We start from the raw sequence: 19054 nt of genomic DNA, 5'->3' as shown, positions 1-19054 counted from the left end.
GCCTCCAAACCAAACAATTTCATCAAAAAAATAATCTTTCATTGAAAAGCTAAAGAACAGAAATGATGAAGCATCCTAGCAAGAAAGTTTCAGTATAACCTAAGAATAGTTCGTCTACCCAGAAAAAAAAAAATTAGCAAAAATAAAAACAAAAAACACAGAACAAGGGAAAAGGAAAGCTCTAAGCACTAAATGCAGGTAACCTCTGATTTTTAATACTTCCACTTATAACTACATCTAGAAACAAATTTGGAATGTAATCAGTAGTCACCTACGATAAGAATCTATAAGTCGCTCTACCATTCTTCACATAATAATCTTTTCATGATTGTAACAATACCATACTCAACTATTATCTTCTCTTGAAGCCTTCTCTGGTTTCTCACACTTAGTTACCCTTTATGTATTTTTTTTTAAAGATTTTATTTATTTATGAGAGAGTGAGAGAGAGAGATAGCACTCATGCTAGCACAAGCCGGTGGGGGGGGGGGGGCAGAGGGAGAGGAGAAGCAGACTCCCTACTGAGCAGGAAGCCCGATGACATGGGGCTCAATCCCAGACCCTGCGATCATGACTTGAGCCCATGAGCTGAAGGCAAACGCTTAACCGACGGAGCCACCCAGGCGCCTCTATGTATTTCTATTTTGCAATAATCATACTGAAATTTTGGTCTTTATGTAGGTCTTCTCTATTAGACTATGAACTTCCTTATGTTTCCATTTTCCTGTGTATTCTATGTTCCTAATGCAATTCCTGGCACACAGACAGTATATAATAAATACTTTAAAGATGAATGAAATGGGTGGTGTGTAGAACAGATCAGAAGAGAGATGTTAGTTAAGACAGCTACCGATAATCCTTAAGTGAATAGATAAGAGCATGCAGGGGTATGGGATGATAAGGAAAGAAACACATTCATTACAAAAGAATTTCCAAGGATGAGTAAAATCAGAAGCATGTGACTGTCTTTCTCCCAGCTAAAAATATCTTTTTATGTTAAAAGTTAGGTTAAAAGCTTCTAAGAAGGATTTGTAAAAAAGGACAAAGGATCAAGTTAAAGGGGTTCTCACTGGCCACATGGGGGACAATTTGAGCACTCAAAAAAAAAAAGCAACCTACTTGAGCGTAATCTACTAGATAATAAAAATTAGCAAATATAGAGTGACACGTAGGGGAAGAGAAAGAGATGAGGAAAAGGGGGTGGAGTGGGATAAAGAAAGGAAATGTCTTCTTTACAAAAGAAAGCCAGTAATAAATGTAGAAGGAATGATTCAATTAGAAAATCATCATTTTGTAACCCCAATGTAAAAACCAATTCAGGCAAAAATCATTGATGTATGCTAAAGTTATTAGGTGAAAGGTTGTTCAGAAAGAGAAAACTCACCTGGTGCCAAAGTGACCCCCACAGATTACTTAGCAATGCAAAGGGGAAAATATATCTTAAAAATCTGGCTGTCAGTACCTTAACTAAGTCATCAAAACTTGGCATCACTGACAATAGTATGACAACTTAATATTATGTGATTCATGAAATGATGATATAAAATAAATTCCATCACCTATGAAGCATTCTCACCAAAAATGCTTAAACCACTCTAATTAAGCCTCTAGGCCAGGGTTAAGCTTTTTTGTCCTGTGGATTCCTTGGCAATCTGGTGAAGTCTACGGACCCCTTCCCAGAATAATGTTTATAATGCATAAAATACATTAGAGATTACAATGGACAACTGTACTTAAACTTTTTAAAATGCAATACAGTAATTTTTTGCTTCTCAATTAATGCAAATCTTAATTTCTAAGCAATAAATGAACATAAGTATTTCAAGGTACCTGCAACAAATTAACGTGACATGAAAATATTTGAAATTTCTACTGGTAACAAAGTCACAGGTAGTGCTAACACCCCTGTGAAGGATTACCTACATTCATAATTAAAGGAAATGCTAAAATCCAGTTAAAGCAGGGTTTCTCCACCATGGCACCACTGCCAGTTTGAGCTGAATAATTGTTATTGGTTGTTCTCCCCCCATACATTGTAGGATCTTTAGATGTATCCCTGGCCTCTATCCACTTGATGCCAATAGCATCCTCTTCTCCTCCCCCCCACGCATAGTTATGACAACCAAAAATGAGTCCAGACAAAGCCAAACATGCTGGAATGGGAGAAAAGAGGGGAGAGGATAAAATCACCCCAGGTGAGAACCACCAAGTGAAAATAAAGATGATCATCTGATGAATGAACATATGGACTGATCTAAGGTGCCAGTATCAATTCTTAAAATAAGTATTAATAAAGGTTCATTTCTTTTTATCCTTAGCTAAAAGAAAAGAATAATCCTTAAACTGGGTGAAACCTAACAAAGGACTTTGGACTTGATCCACAAGACTGGTGAGTCATTACAGACTTTAATCTGTCACTCTAGGAGATTATCAGTACAGAGGGCCAAGTACAGAAACTAAGAGGACTTGAACATTTCTGAAGAAATAAAAGAAAGATATAGGGTTCCCTAGGTGGCTCAGTCAGTTAAGCATCTGACCCTTGATTTTGGCTTAGGTCATGATCTCATTTCTTTTTAGGTCATAGGCTCTGCTTCTCTCCTTCTCCCTTTGCCCCCTCCCCACCACCACTGTGCGCATGAGCGTGCCTGTTTTCTCTCTAAATAAATAAATAAATAAATAAATAAATCCTTAAAAAGGAGGGGCAGAGCACCTGGGTAGCTCAGTCAGTTAGGCGTCTGACTGTTGATTTTCGCTGGGGTCATGGTCTCAGGGTTGTGGGATCAAGACCCATGTTGGGCTCCATGCTCGTGCACGGAGTCTGCTTAGCATTCTTTCTCCCTTTGCCTCTGCCCCTCCCCCTACTCATGCTCTTTCTCTCTCTAAAAATAAATACAATCTTTAAAAAGAACAAGAAAAAGAAAAAGAAAGATATAAAGAAAAGCTTGTGATAAAGAAGGAACATAACAAGAAGGTGAGAGAAATACCAATTCAGAATTCACAAATAAAAGGAAAAAAAAAAAACATCATTTAGGTTTGCAACTAGGCCAGTCACATCAGAAACAATGTGAAGTCCAACAGTGGGGGTGGATGCCAGACTGCAAATGTTGAAGTGGAACCCACAACTATATGATCAACTAATCTTTGACAAAGCAGGAAAGAATATCAAATAGAAAAACGGCAGTCTTTTCAATAAATGGTGTTGGAAAAAGTGGACAGCAACATGCAGAAGAAACTGTACCAATTTCTTACACCTTCACAAAAATAAATACAAAATGAAAGACCTAAATGTGAGATAGGAATCCATCAAAACCCTAGAGGAGAACACAGGCAGCAACCTCTTCAACCTTGGCCGCTGCAACTTCTTGCTAGAAATGCCTCTAAAGGGCAAGGGAAACAAAAGCAAAAATGAACTATTGGGACTTCATCAAAACAAAAAGCTTCTGCACAGCAATGGAAACAGTCAACAAAAGTAAAAGTCTACCTACTGAATGGGAGAAGATATCTACAAATGTCTTATCAGATAAAGGGCTAGTATCCAAAATCTATAAAGAACTTATCAAATTCAACATCCCAAAAATAAAGAATCCAGTTAAGAAATGGGCAGAAGACATAAACAGACATTTCTTCAAACAAGACATACAAATGGCTAACAAACACATGAAAAAGTGCTCAACATCACTTGTCATCAGGGAAATACAAATCAAAACCACAATGAGATACCACCTCACACTGGTCAGAATGGCTAAAATTAACAACTCAGGAAATGACAGATGTTGGCAAGGATGTGGAGAAAGGGGAACCCTCCTACTCTGTTAGTGGGAATGCAAACTGGTACAGCCACCCTGGAAGAGGTTCCTACAAAAAGTTAAAAATAGAACTACCCTATGACCCAGCAATTGCAGTACTAGGTATTTATCCAAAGGATACAAAAATAGTGATTAGAAGGGGCACATGCACCCCAACGTTTATAGCAGCAAACATGGGAAGAGCCCAAGTGTCCAACAACTAATGAATGGATAAAGAAGATGTGGTGTATATATATATACAATGGAATACTACTCAGCCATCAAAAAGAATAAAATCTTGCCATTTGCAACGACATGGCCAGAACTAGAAAGTATTATGTTAGGCAAAATAAGTCAGTCAGAGAAAGACAAATACCGTATGATTTCACTCATATGTGGAATTTAAGAAACAAACAGATGAACAAAGGGGAAGGGAAGGATAACTAAAATAAGATAAAGACAGAGAGGGAGGCAAACCATAAGACACTCTTAAATATAGGGACAAACTGAGGGTTGCTGGAGGGGAGGTGAATGGGGGAATGGGGTAATTGGGTGATGGACATTAAGGAGGGCACTTGATGTAATGAGCACTGGGTGTTACATGCAACTGATGAATCACTAAGTTGTATCTCTGAAACTAATACTACACTATATGTGAACTTACTTGAATTTAAATAAAATCTTGAAAGGAAAAAAAAAAGTTGGAGTGGAATAGGTAGGGAAATTAAAAGACAATGGCTATACTTTCAAGAGACTCAATTATGAGATTACAAAACAGAATATATAGTAAAATCCAATTTGATATAAAAACTTTATATAGCTCCCCATATATACACATAATGTATTAAAAGGTATACAACAAAACATTAATTATCTGCTTAGTGGCATTACAAGCCTTTCCTGACCACCGTATCTAAGCATATCCTCTCCCTTCCCTTCCCCCCATCCAACACACACACCCTGATTCTCTATCACTGGCATTACAGTTTGTGATCTTTATAGTACTTGCTCAAATTATAATTGATTATGTACCTGTTAATTTTCTGTCTCCCCCACTATACTGAAAACTTATACTTGTTTCATTCACCTTCCTATACTACACTTAACAGAGTCTAAGCAATCGGTAAAAGGCCTGAAAGTTCAATGAATGAATGACAAGGGAATGAATATCATAGATAAAGAGGTAATAAGCACAAATAAGCCACTAACAGTGTCTTATGTAAGTTCATGTACATTCAAAACAAAAACATACAAAGTCAAAAATACATTATCTTGTTTGTACATTACCTGACTTTCTAAAATTATATTCTAGATTCTCTACATTCTTGTAATACAGTGTATATAATATACTTAAGAAAACTGGCCATAAAGTGAGTTAGATATCTATTATTTATTAGTTGTGTGACCTTGACAACTTTCTTACCTTCCTATCTCCTCATTTGTAAATGGGAGAACAACAGTATCTTTCTCACAGGAATGTTGTAAAACTTAAATGAAATATAACTTACATAACCTATGTAAACTCATGGCACAATAATTGGCACATAGGAGACATTCAATAAAAAACTGCAACTACTACTATTTATTATTATAAATATCTTAAGTATTAACATTTGGACTATGCCATACAAAGTTTTAAAATCAATTTTAAACTTTAGGTTCCTGAGCCTCCTCTATTGGTGTCCTTTGCTTGAGTGCCCCTAGTTTGTGGGGAGAGGAGGCAACAAACTTACATGGGCAGATATAATTAACTATCAGAAAAGTCGCCAAAGAATAGAACAGTGGTCCTCAAAGCCATACTAGTAAAAGGAGAGAAAAAATATTAGAAAATGATGTTGAAACTAGAAAACACGTGGTCTAGAACAGAAGCAAGTTTAATGACAAATATTATGCAAGAGAGGAAGGAGGAGGGAAGGAAGGCAAAGAGGCTAGAAATGATTTAGAAAACATCTGGATAAAGGTCAAAATTGAATCCATGGGAGTAGAGTGGATGAAATAAAAATTACAATCTCTGAGTTGGAGGGGGACTTTAAAAGATTATCTGGCTCAACTTTCTACCTACTTTATGAATCTTTTCTACAAAGGGTCTTTTTTGCCTCCATTTGAAAACTTTTAACAGTGGAGAACTGACTACTTCAAAAGCAGATTATTACTGTAAAATACCATAATTGCTTTAGGAAAAAAATTCCTTCCTGTATGTACAGAATCCTGCCTCCCTGAATTTTCCACTGCTATTCCCAGTTCAATTACATTATAGGAATAAAAGAAAATACTTCTAGTCATAGGAAGATAATATTACAAAGAAAAAGTGCAGGAAAAAAAAGAGGGCTAATGAGAGCTCAGAGAAAGGGGTAAGGCAAATACATTTACAAGGAAAGGAGAAAGAAATCAGAAATACCATCCTTATAGATGCAAGGGAGAAGTGTCCAGGAAGGGTGTGTGAACAGTAGTGTCAACATGACGCAGAGAAAGAGGTCAAGGTTACTAACTTCAGTAAGGATACTGAATTAGAACAGTATTAGGACAGTGGTTGGGGCAGAAGCCATACCCCAAAATGTTAAGTAAGCAATGAAGTAATAAAGGCAAAAAGACCAACATCTCTATGGTGGTGAAAGAAAAGTGACTAAGAATTGAGCAAGAATTTTTTAGGCCATGGGAGACCTGAGCATATCTGTAGGCAAACAGCAAGAAACCAACGGAAGAGTGAGATTAAAAAGGAAAAAGAAAAGGTATTGGAGAAAGAAGATGGAGGGAGAAAGAGGAGTTAGATATACATGGGGATCGGGGATATGGCAGTGAAGGCAGAGAGAGAGAATCATCACACCCAGGGACTATGAGGCACCTTACACTAATGCCCCACCTTGAGAAAGACAGGACTTTGTCAGGCAACAGTGAGAAAATGAGCAAGCTGATATAGAAAAGTTGCACTCCATCCTACTTCTCTGCCTAATTCCCTTATAGGGAGCAGAGCGGGGGAGGGAGTGGAATCAGCTGGGACTTGGGTCTAATCCCACCCAAGGTCTAAAGCATTAAGATAAGAGTGAAAACATGTTATCAGTGAAAGAAGGAAGGATGGATGGCAAGGGAGAAGTACAGAGAAGAAGAAAGAAAAGAAAAGAAAAGAAAAGAAAAGAAAAGAAAAGAAAAGAAAGAAAGAAAGAAAAGAGGAAGGAAGGAGGGAGGGAGGGAGGGAGGGAGGGAAGGAAGGAAGGAAGGATCACTAATAGCTGCCTAAACACTATATGGTTCATAATTGCTTGCTTTCATTCAGATTATTTTGTTGGTCTAACAATCTAGAAAAACATGTCTGAATGAATCAGTGAATGAATGAATCAATGATCCCCATTATGCGGATGAAGAAACAGGTCCAAGAGTAATTTGGTTTCAGACCATTGAGCTAATTGTGAAGATGGGATCTGCACTCAGATCTTCTGATTTTAAATTCCATGCCTCTGTCTCTACACCATACTGCTCTCCAAAACACCAAAATCTAAATTATTTCACTATACTGCCTCTCATCCATTTCAGGCACCCAGTGCTTTCTTCTCTTCTGTCTTCTTTTTCTCCTTATCAGATCAATTACTGACCCAATAACAATTATTTACACTAACAAATAATTTATGTCCATCTTATATTAAAATGTTAGCAATAATAATCTGTGTAAGATTTTTTTAAGATTTGACTTTTTTAAAGTTTTTTAAATTTATTTAAGTAATCTCTACACCCAACGTGAGGCTCGAACTCACAACCTTGACAAGTAAGACTTGATTTTTTAGGGCACTTGTAGGTTCAAAGAATTTTATCAGACCTGGACTGCTAGAAAACTGCTCCTTAAGGAAAAACATACGTTTTCATCAGTATAATTTACTATATTTTTCTTAGCAAAGGGTTAATTCCTGAACTGCAACTTAGAATAAATAAGCTACTATGGGCCATCATTTTAACACTTTCAACAGGAAATGTGTTCTGAATTCTAAGTAATTAATGAACTTATTTTTTTAAGATTTTATTTATTTATATGAGAAACAGAGCACACACAGGAGCACGGGAAGGGGCAGAGGGAGAGGGAGAAGCAGACTCCCTGATGAGTGGGGCCCCTGCACAGTGCCCATGTGATGGGGGGGGGGGGCAACATGGGGCTGGATCCCAGACCCACAGATCATGACCTGAGCTGAAGTCAGACACTTAACCGACTGAGCCACCCAGACACCCCAAAGTAATTAATGAACTTATTAGTGAACGTATATATTTTACACTAGAATGAACTTATTAGTGAACATACATATTTTACACTAGAGCTGGACAGAGGTGGCATTTTGTGATACAATTTTGGGTTTGAGTTTAGTAAAAAAAGAAAAATCAATACTCAATGCTATTTTTTTTAAAGCAACAAAAAAATGGCAAACTTCATTTACTAATACATGCAAGAAAAAAATTGTACTGTAGTATCAATCATAGTAATTTAAAATATCTCAAATACCTCACATTCTGAAAAGTATTTGCCACAACACTTTTGGAATTTTAAGAACCAATTTCTGGTAAATGTTATAGATAGGCTTCTTTGATACAACCTGGACACAAATAACAATATACTTCTACACTATTTAAGTATAAGATTATCTGACAAAATCTAGTTTAATCATAATTTTTTAAAGTACTTACAATTTTTTAAAAATTATTTATCACAAAGATCTCAATAATAAAGATAAAATTTAAACATAAAGATCTGGGCTTTCAAGAAATTCCAACAAATTAAGGCTGCCACATAAATAAGTACTTGTCTACTCATTTTGGGTATTAAAGGAGCATGGAAGAAGCTAAAGTGAACCCAGAAAATAACAAAGTCAAACCCAGAACAAAGAGCAAAGTTGTCTGCTTTTTCCTTACATTCCCATTTGACATTATAAGGCCTGGTGTCTTGTAGGACACTGAATACATGTGCTTCCTGACATTGCTCATTTACTTTCCATCTAGTGACAAAAAGGAACAATAAGAGAGAATCTTGGCTAGAAAAATAAAAAGTATAACTATCTGTAATATTAAATTTAAATATTTTTATATGGCTATAAAAATAAATATTTCATGTGTAACATCCTTATCTGGAATAAAAATCATAAATATCCACAAAAAACAATATATATTTTAAGTCTAGATGTTATTCAAAATAAAAGCAATGTCTTTTTTCCCCAGCACTTATCAGAGACTTAATACACCAAAAAAAAACACACCATAATATGGCAGCCACTGAAATTAACTAAGGATCACAGGCCTAGAATTGAATGATAAAACCATACTGTGATAAAAAAAAATTTTTTTTCAATGGAAACCAAATATAACTTAGATGCTTTATTTTACTCCTTTTCAGGACATTGATATGACTGTATTACCAGTGAAATTTTTGTCAAAGTGAATCAGATTAGAATGTTAGTATCTTGGTGTCTCAGCCAAAGATTAGCAAATAAATCCTATAATCATTCATTCAAAGTAATTGGTATTGTGTATGTCTTAAATATGTAAACCATTAGACATACTAAAATGCCTACACAAAAAGAGCAAATTTAAAATAAAATCTGTATAACTTAGCCTATAAATATGTGCTAGAAGAAACTATATAGTAATATATTCCTAAGAACAAAAATGCCAGTTGTATTTATCTCCTGTCAATTAATTCAACAGTCTCCCTTGCATGTTCAATTCTCTCCTCCTTCATCCAACTCCAATCTATCTTTGCTTCGTTCCTTGCTGCAGGACACCAGAGAAAATTTATATAGAACATCAGATTATAAATGTATAAATGTAGTGATCCGAAGGGGCACATGTACCCCAATGTTTATAGCGGCAATGTCCACAACAGCCAAACTATGGAAAGAGCCTAGATGTCCATCAACAGATGAATGGATAAAGAAGATGTGGTATATATATATTTTATTTATTAGAGCGAGAATGAGCACACACGAGCGGGGGAGGGGGTAGAGGGAGAGAGATTCTCAAGCAGACTCCACGCTGAGCATGAAGCGTGGTGTGGGGTTTGATCTCACAATCCTGAGATCATGATCATGACCTGAGCCACACAATGGAATATTATGCAGCCATCAAAAAAAAAGGAAAGAAAAATTGCCATTTGCAATGACGTGGATGCACTAGAGGGTATTATGCTAAGCGAAATAAGTCAATCACAGAAAGACAAGTATCATATGATCTCACTGATATGAGGAACTTGAGAAATAAGACAGAGGATCACAGGGGAAGGGAGGGGAAAATGAAACAAGACAAAACCAGAGAGGGAGACAAACCATAATCTCAGGAAACAAACTGAGGATTGCTGGAGTGGAGGGGGGTGGGAGGGATGCGGTGGCTGGGTGATGGACATTGAGGAGGGTATGTGCTATGGTGAGTGCTGTGAACTGTGTAAGACTGATGAATCACAGACCTGTACCCCTGAAACAAGTAATACATTATATGTTAATTTAAAAAAAAGATTATAAATGTATAAATGCTAATCTCAGATAAGGCCCTACTCAGCAGTCTCTTCACTGATTTATCCTGAAACACTGCTCTTTCCCAATCCCCACAGTTTTTATAACAAACCTTCATCACTCTCCTCAGGTTCCCTAGTTTATCTTCATCAAGCCCATCCTCAAGAAGTAATTGTCTTTTTACTTCATACCAAAGGAAAAAAAAGCCCTCAGATAGGACTTCTTCCCTCCATACCCAAACGTACCTAATCCTCACAACTCTTAACTTCTGCAGTACAATACAGGTGTCTACCCTTGTCCAGAGTTAATTCTTCAACCAACTGTTCTTGATCTCACCTCTTCTCACTTCATCTGGGACCCTGTTCTATTAATTATTCCCTGACTCTCCTATCTTCAATCTCATCAGTCCACGAAAAAAAAAGGTTCAAGTGCTAAATTAAAGTTCTTTCCCTCAACTCTATCTCCTCAGGCTACTTCTTGCCTCCCCTTCACTGGCAAACCTCTACTTGCTCTTTGGTCTATCTCCTTAGCAATATATCTTCCATCTTCACCACTCACTTGGCTCTGGAAAAGGTGAGGAAAGACCTGATTTCCAAATTCAATTGCCTATATTCAGTCTTTATCTAATCGGACCTCACTGCCCTCAAAAGCCAATAAAATAAATGTAGACGGCATAAAAGAAAAAGAAAAATCACCATTTGTAATCCTCAAATGCAATGACTGATTCAAGCAAGGATCATTAACGGATGGTAAAACCGGTGATTTAAAAGGTTGTTAGGAAAAGGATATTTACATGGTCATAAATCATCACCCTTTCAATTATTTATTAAATAGTAGAGATCTATCAGTTCCCACCCTTACCAAGTGATCAAAGCTGGAATCACCAACAGGGGGACAGCCTGCCATTATGTGCCTCCTGATGTGATAAAGTGGTAGGAATATATATCACCTGTGTGATATTTTTGCCAGAAATATCTAACCAGAATCTAATCATGAAGAAATAGGCTAATTCAAAATATGGAATATACTCGAGCACAAATGCCTCTAACTTTTCAAAGGATAAACCAAAGAAGAGAAGGAGGCACTGGGCCCTAGTCCAGATTGAGGGAGACTAAAGAGGCATACCAGCCAAATGCAATGCATGAACCTTGACTGAATCTTGCATTAGTGGAAAGAAAAAAGCTATAAAAAACGTTGGGACAAATGGGGAAATTTAAGTACGGACTATATGTTTAATAATGAGTAATTATTGATACTTTTAGGTGTAATAATAGTATTGTGATTGTGTAAGAGAAATCCCTGTAATTGGGAGATGCATGATTAAGTATTTAGGGGTGAAGCGTCATGAAATCTACAGACTGCTTTCAGATTTGGCAAAGGGAATGTGGGGGGGGGGGGCTCATGTATGTGTGTTCACTCCACTATTCTTTTGACTTTTCTGCAGGTTAAAATTTTTTCAATAAAAATAATAATGAATCAATGAAGGCTTACCAAGAACTGAAGGTAAGTAGAAATGAGCTAAACAAATGTGTGACAAGAATACTACAGGAATAGGGAATATATGTGCAAAGGCTTGGAGGGGAAAAAGAGCCTTCTGCCAGAAACCAGAAGTAATTCAGTATGTCTGAAAAAATTAGGGGCGCCTGAGTGGCTCAGTCAGTTAAGCATTTGACCCTTGATTTCGGCTCAGGTCATGATCATGATCTCAGGATTGTGAGATCAAACCCCACACCACGCTTCATGCTCAGCGTGGAGTCTGCTTGAGAATCTCTCTCCCTCTACCCCCTCCCCCGCTCATGTGTGCTCATTCTCGCTCTAATAAATAAAATATTTTTTTAAAATATGAGAAAATTACATATTTGGGGGGAGGAGGGAGTTGGGGAGAGTCACAAGGCTAGAGAGGTAAGTTGGGAAAAGAACTTAAATTTAGAAATCAATTAAAAGAATAAGGAATATAGATTTCATCATAAAGTCACAGAAATAACTTATGAGAAATGATATAATCAGATCTGCCCTTTAGAAAAATCACTGATTATAGCACAGAGAATGGAATGGAGAAGACTAAGACTAGAAGAGTCCAGATAGGAAACTTGCAATAATCTCAGTAAGAGATGACAGTAGTTTGAACTCAAGATAATGGTGGTAAAGATAGAGAAAACTGGATAGATTCCAGATCTTTCTCCAGTTCTAACCTCTTTTCAGTGTCCCACAACCATATTTATAACTGCCTAGTGAGCATCTTCACCTACAAGTCTCAAAGATACCTAAAATTTAATATATCCAAAACTTAAATTATTTATCTTTATCTGACTCCACCTGCCAAAAATTTATTCCTTCTCTAGCTCAGTTAATGGCAACATAATATCAGTTTCCTAAATTAGAAACCTTAGAGCCAACTTGACTCCCTAACCTCTCTACATTCTTTAATTTCTACACTAATGTGGACTGTCCTATGGATTCTACCTCCAAAATTCATCACACAACCATCCCTTGCACTCCATTCCAATTGTCAGTACTCTAGTTCAGGATTTTATTTGCAGATTAAACTGCTGTGAGAATCTCCTACCAAAAGTCCTTCTTTGTTCCTAACCTCACTCAAGTTTAGAATCATCTTTAGATCTGATTAAGTCACTCTCCTTAAGTATTCTTTGATAGTGGTGTATACTCAAGTCTATCAAGTCCAAAAACTCTTCACACCTGGGCCCAATCTACCCCTCAGTTTAGCCAAACTGAAACAACAACATCGACAATAGGACACGAACTCTCTTGACATAATTACATGATTTCAAAATTTTACTTTATTCACTCCACAAAATGTCATAAAACATGATACATACAAAATTCATACACAAATACACAACTTCAAGTGAAAAAGCCAACTATATGAATATAAAATTCCCCAAATCAGTAACACTTTTTGCCATGAAAATTCCCCCCCTCTCGATTTTTTTAAGTACACCATATTAAAAAACAAAAAACAAAAAAACCTACCAATATCACCACATGACTTATTCTTAATACTGTCTCCAACTATTCTAACCTCATGCTACCCTAGAAAAATCACATTGAATAGCTCGAGTTCTGTTACCTCAAGTCTTAATTTGGTATGATTGTGAAGCTGACCACTTAACAAAATTGTAAGAGATTACATTCCCCCCCCCTTTTCATGTATTTTAGTTAATTCAACTCTAAACACTAGAGCATGGGCTACTGGACATGTAGAAAAATCAAAGCATCTCTTACAAAAAGTTGAAAATAATAGAAAAAGAAACAAATCTAGAAAGAGATTAAGATTTTACAAATAGTGAGTAGGCTTTAAAACTCTATTTATTCAGTTAAATCCTCACATTTGAAGAGCAATTATTAGTGGTAGAATACCCTGTAATTATAAAATAAGACATGAATAGTAAATGAAGACAGAGGAATTATTCCCAACAAGGGAATTAATCCAGATAACTGCAGCTTACTCTTCAAAAGGCTAAAACTTTTTGTACAAATAAGTCACTTCTGAAAAATTTAATTCTGAAATTATATATTTTCATAACTTCTCAAATAGCATATTTTGAAAATGGGTAACCCTTTCTTGATAAGTTAATTTCACCCTTATAATCAGTTATTATACTGTGCTATAATAGTGATACTTCCAGGTGCTACTGAAGGATGTCAATTTACTCCTACAGTAAAGAATTTGAAATTTTTGGTGATAATACTAGTTCTTTTACTATTTTGTTATCAGTATATTTTTAGAATTTCTCTCTTCTCCCTAGAGATACTATCAACAGTCACTGTTCTCTGCCTTGCTGTCTATGCTCCTGACTTTGGTACCCTCTATGTCCCATTTTAATTTGATTCTTCTGAAACAAGCAACTTTTTTTATTGAGGTACAACTGACATATAACATTACATTAATTTCAGGTGTAGTAACTAATTCTTACAGTTTTATAGTTGACATAGCATCTAAACACACATTACCTCATTTAATTCTCACAATCACCTTATAATATAGGAATTATCACTATTCCTTTCTCATAGATGAGAAAATCAAGGCTCAGAAAGACTGAGTAATTTATCTAAGGTAGTAAGAGAGGTAAATAGCAAAAGTGATCCCAAGTGTCAATCTTTTCTTCTTTCATCACCAAGTTAAGCTTGTTAAAAACAAATTAAATGAAAATAAGTAAATGAATAATAAAAAACAAATTAAGTGAATCAAAAGTGGGGCCTCCAAGAATGAGGAAAAAAGATGCAATTCATATATGAGCTCTGAATCTTTTTGGACATTCACAATATATATTAGTAATTAATTAATTAAAAGTTAGCTTACTTCTCTCCTTTTTTGGCAGTTGAAGCCACCAGGAAAAAAAAATCACTTTTACATTAAAAAAAAAAATACTACTTTATCTATTTCAATTCCAAAAAACTATGCACCAGTAACCAACAATTCAAAACATAATAATAGTTCAAATCTGCAATAAAAACAAGGCTTTTGCATTTTCAGGGGGAAAAAAATTTTTTTTTCTTCAGATTTGGAGATACCTAAACAGACTAAAGAATATCTGCATTGTGTCATAATTAGATTGCCTTCTACTTTTCCCTTAACTGCTTCCCACTGCAAAGAGAGTTGCTGGAAAACCTAAAGAGTTAATCTAATATACTAAACAGTACCTAGTGAGAGTTATTTTCCCACCTAGTGGGAGTTGAGAACACTAGCTTAGACACTTACTGGAATAATGCAAACCACAGGTTTAAAACAATACTATTGACATTTGGGTGGATAATTCTTTGTTGTATGGGGAGGGTGGGATGACATAGGATGTATCCTGTGCATTTCAAGTTTAGCAACATTCTTGGCTACATGCCAATGGCACCCCACCTTCAGTTGTGACAACAAAAAACATTTCTAGACACTGCCAAATGTCCCTTGGAGGGCAAATTCACCACTGTATGAGAGCCATTAGTTTAGATGTTAGGGCCCTGGGTCTTTGAAAAAGGAGGCCTATAATCAGCCTTGTTAATCTTAATTCTTTAAAATTAATTTTGTCTTCAAAATTTGAATTTTTAAAAACAAGATGGTAACAATACAAGAAGTTGCCTAAATAATATACAGTATACACCCTCCTCCTTTACATTAAAGCATTTTTAGAGGATTTTGTAAGATGGATTTCATCCATGTGGATACATTAGTCTCCCCACAACCCTCCATCCCCAAATGGGGAAATGTCCAGTTCTTTTCCAGCTCTGCTAGTAAATTGTCAAACACATGCACACATAAAAGAACCTAACAATTCTAATTAGCAAATCCCCATTTCTTGCCTTACATGGCCACACTGTGGTTCTTGAGCCACCATCCTAGAAATTCAAGCTTCCACTCCAGAATTTATATGGTTCCTGCCATCTATTTGTGAAACAAGCAGGAAGTAAGATGATGGCCGTTAAGGTTTTTTCTAACCCTGATATCCTAATATTCAATGGCAAAGATACTCCAACTTTTACTTGACTCCCAGCTAACCAGACCACCTCTTGAGGTCACTGAAATCATTCATGCTAACTTTTTCTTTCTCCACACTTTAATCTATGCTGAATATAACCAAATAGAATGTCAGTTGTTTAGAACATGGATTATTAACACCAGTGATCAGCTGCTTATTCTCGGACTCAAAATATTTTAAACAGGTAAGTTGATTTTAAAAGAAACACTTCAAAAAGCTATGAGCTGATACCATTTACATGCATGAATCACAACATGCAAATATTAAGATGGAAAGTAGAATAGTGGTTGCTTGGGGGGGGGTAGGGTGGGGAGAATGGGGGAGTACTGTTAATGAGCAGGTTTCTTTTTGCGGTGATGAAAATGTTCTAAAATTAGATTATGATGATGGTTTCACAACTCTGTAAATATACTATAAATCATTTAATTTTACACTTTAAATGAGTGTGCTTTACTCAAAGTTGTATGTAAAAACTAAAAGCAGGAAAAAAGAATTTTAATCAACTTTCACTGATAGGAAAAGGAAGTGATTTAAAAATTCTGCAAAGTTTGCCATTTCATGAGTTATATAAGATCTGATTTTAGTTCTGACATACAAACTTAATACCTATCCAGAAATAAATTTTAACTTTTCCAGAAAACATACAAAAATTTCATTTTTTCCTAACAAACTTTGAATAACATAAAAACAATGAAAAACATTTCAGAAAGCCAAATGTGGAGTAGCAATACCTCTACAAGAACAAAATACAAGAGTATTATCAACAAAACATGGAAAGTCTTTATAATTCTGTGATGCATTCTTTACAAAGAAAACCTTACAACATTTTTCTTTTAAAAATGATCCTCAAACTGTAATATCTGTCCTGGTAGTGTAATAATTCTGAAGTTAACAGAGCATAATTTAAAAATAGCCAAATCATAATAAAACTGCAAACATCTAATCCCCCAAACCACAACTCTTCATCACCCCAAATTTGCATATATTGATCATTTTTACCAAAATCTATCATGAGCAATGACCATCACTATGAACCATCAAGTAATACCTATTTCTAGGAAATTAGACTCTGACTGCAATACAAACATAGACAAATCCCATCATTCCATCTGTTCCACCAAAACTGCTTAGAAATCAAGGCTCTCAAAGTACTTTTCCAATTAGAACTCTCCAGATTTATAAAAGTCAACCTGAATGTCCATCAAAATCTGCAGTTTTAAGTTACCACAATAACGCATTTCTCAGCATACTGTATCATGATATCATTTGCCTTGTAAGCATTTACTATTAAGATTGCCCTGGGGTTTGACAAACCAGAAAGAGCCAATTAAAAACAAAAAACAGAACAGTCCAAACAATTTAATTCTTCGAAAGTAAGGGGCGCCTCACTCAATAAAAGCCAAAAAAATAAAGCTGGTTAAAAGTGAATTAAAACGAAACTTGTAAACTCGGGTCAGTCAAAATTCTAAAAATACCATCCTGAACTCTACACATGGACAGACCAAGTGGTTAGTTATAATGGGTAGCCAAAAGTTCCCTTGTCAACGACAGGAGGGCAGGGGAGGCCTCCTTTTTTATCAATGCACAGATGGAAAGAAGCAAAACTGAAGAAAATTAATTACTGAACAAATTATTGCGAGCTAAATCGTCAAACTGCAAAACACCGAGTTATTTGGGGGGGGTCAGCCTTCCTTTTCTACCTTAGGAAGAAAAACGATTTTTTTTTTTCTTCTTTTCCATTTATTGATTCCAGTAGGCTCAAAAGAGGGTTAAGGGCCCGGCTGGAAAAAGAAAGGGAAAGTTTGGGGGCGGCATCTAAGGAGGGTGGTGGAAGTTCCAAAGCCCGGATCCCAGAGAGGGGCGAGAGGGGGGACAGCGGCGTTTTCGGCCGCCGACTGGAGGTGGGGAGAACAGCTGCCGGCCCTGATCCCAAAGCCGGACCGAAAACGCAGAAGTGGAGGCGGCCGAGAGGAGAATGGAAGCTTCAGCGCCCGTCAGTTGTGACCGAAACTCTATCGGCTTCGGGCCGGGGAGGAGACACAGGGGGTGGGGTCTCGGGCCCTCTCTCCACCGGAGGTCGGGGTGAGGGTGGGCCGCGAAGCGCTGGGGGGCGAGTGGGGCCGGCCCGACACCTACCTGCGGGTCCCGGGCAGCCGCCCCAGAGCGAGGCCTAGTGCATCGCCGCCGCCTCCAGCCCTCCACGTCGCGCCGAGGCTGCTCCGCGGCCGCCGCCGCCCTGAGCCCCGCCGGGCCCGAACCCGGCTTCCCGCCCCCGCCCCGCGCCGGCTGGCCCGTCGGCCGGGGGGAGCACAGGGCCTCCTGTGCTGAGAGGCGGCGGGTGAGAGGCGGCAGCGGCGGCTCCCTCACGTCTCTCCCGGGTGTCCTGTCAGCCAGCAGTTTCCCCCGGGTCCGCAGCGCCGCCTCCGCCGCTGCTGCCACCGCCTCTCCCACATCCCCGGCCTCCAGAGGAGCCGCCGCCGCCGCCGCGCCGCGCCGCGACCACTACCCCTAGCGCTTCTGCTCGCTGCTCCACTGCTTCCCCTCACCCCGCCGGCCCGGCTCGGCCCGGCTCGGTCCGGGAAACAGCGCCGGAGGCCGCTGCGAGGCCGCCGCAGCCCCCAGCCCACAATCCACCGCGCGCCTCCGCCGGGGCGGGAGGGCCGCGGCCCGGGCCGGGGGGAGCGTTCGCCGCCTCGGGAGAGGGGCCGCGGCGCGGGCGCCGCGGGCGCAGCCGGCTTTCCCCGGGAGCGGGAAATACCCCGCGCCGCTCCTCTGCGCCTCCTCTGATAGCCCTACACGCAAAGGCAGAAACACGCTGAACTCTACTTTTCCCCACGACCCTGCCCCCACCCGAGTTGTTCTCAGCGGCACCCAGAGGCCGCCTTCCGCCTGTCCTGGACTGGCCCGCGATTCCTCAGCGCGGCGCTCGCCCACCCCGCAGACCAACCGACTCCGAACGTCCCTAAGCCCACCCAGGACCTATTAAAGTAGATACTTCCACAACATTCCACTTCTTTCGCCCCCTCAAAGTGAATGCTGTTCAGTTTCCCAAATAAGTGTTCCTCGAAAGGTTAAAGGTCATCCTCTCCCCAACAACCCACTGGACTCTGAAAACAGTGCATTGTCTCTCTGTTGACGCCTTCCCCCACGGAGTCGTTCTCTGTTTTCCCCTAGTTCCAGGCCTTCATACCAGGCATCTATCAGACTATTCTGGCACGTAAACCGGTTATTTCTGCTCTTGGACTGCGATACTTGAAGTGCTTGTGTATTAATACCTTCTCACTGTGATTGTTAACAGTAATACAAT

At 38.3% G+C, this 19054-nt stretch overlaps 1 protein-coding gene across 3 annotated transcripts in view; it reads right to left on the bottom strand.

Moving 5' to 3' along the window:
* Window positions 1–18627, bottom strand: part of VPS54 (VPS54 subunit of GARP complex) — a 95812-nt gene extending 77185 nt beyond the window's left edge. For all 3 annotated transcript variants that reach the window (XM_035001433.1, XM_035001434.1, XM_035001435.1), the window contains exon 1: window positions 17884–18627. The gene's annotated coding sequence lies outside the window, so the exon portion shown is untranslated. The remainder of the gene's footprint in view (window positions 1–17883) is intronic.
* Between the last annotated feature and the right edge of the window lie 427 nt (window positions 18628–19054).

Source organism: Mirounga leonina, unplaced genomic scaffold (assembly GCF_011800145.1).
Source record: "Mirounga leonina isolate KUSES-001 unplaced genomic scaffold, KU_Mleo_1.0 Mir_125, whole genome shotgun sequence".
Taxonomy (NCBI): Eukaryota; Metazoa; Chordata; class Mammalia; order Carnivora; family Phocidae; genus Mirounga; species Mirounga leonina.
Note: the sequence above shows the minus strand (reverse complement) of the source record. Positions and strands in the feature narration are given on the sequence as shown.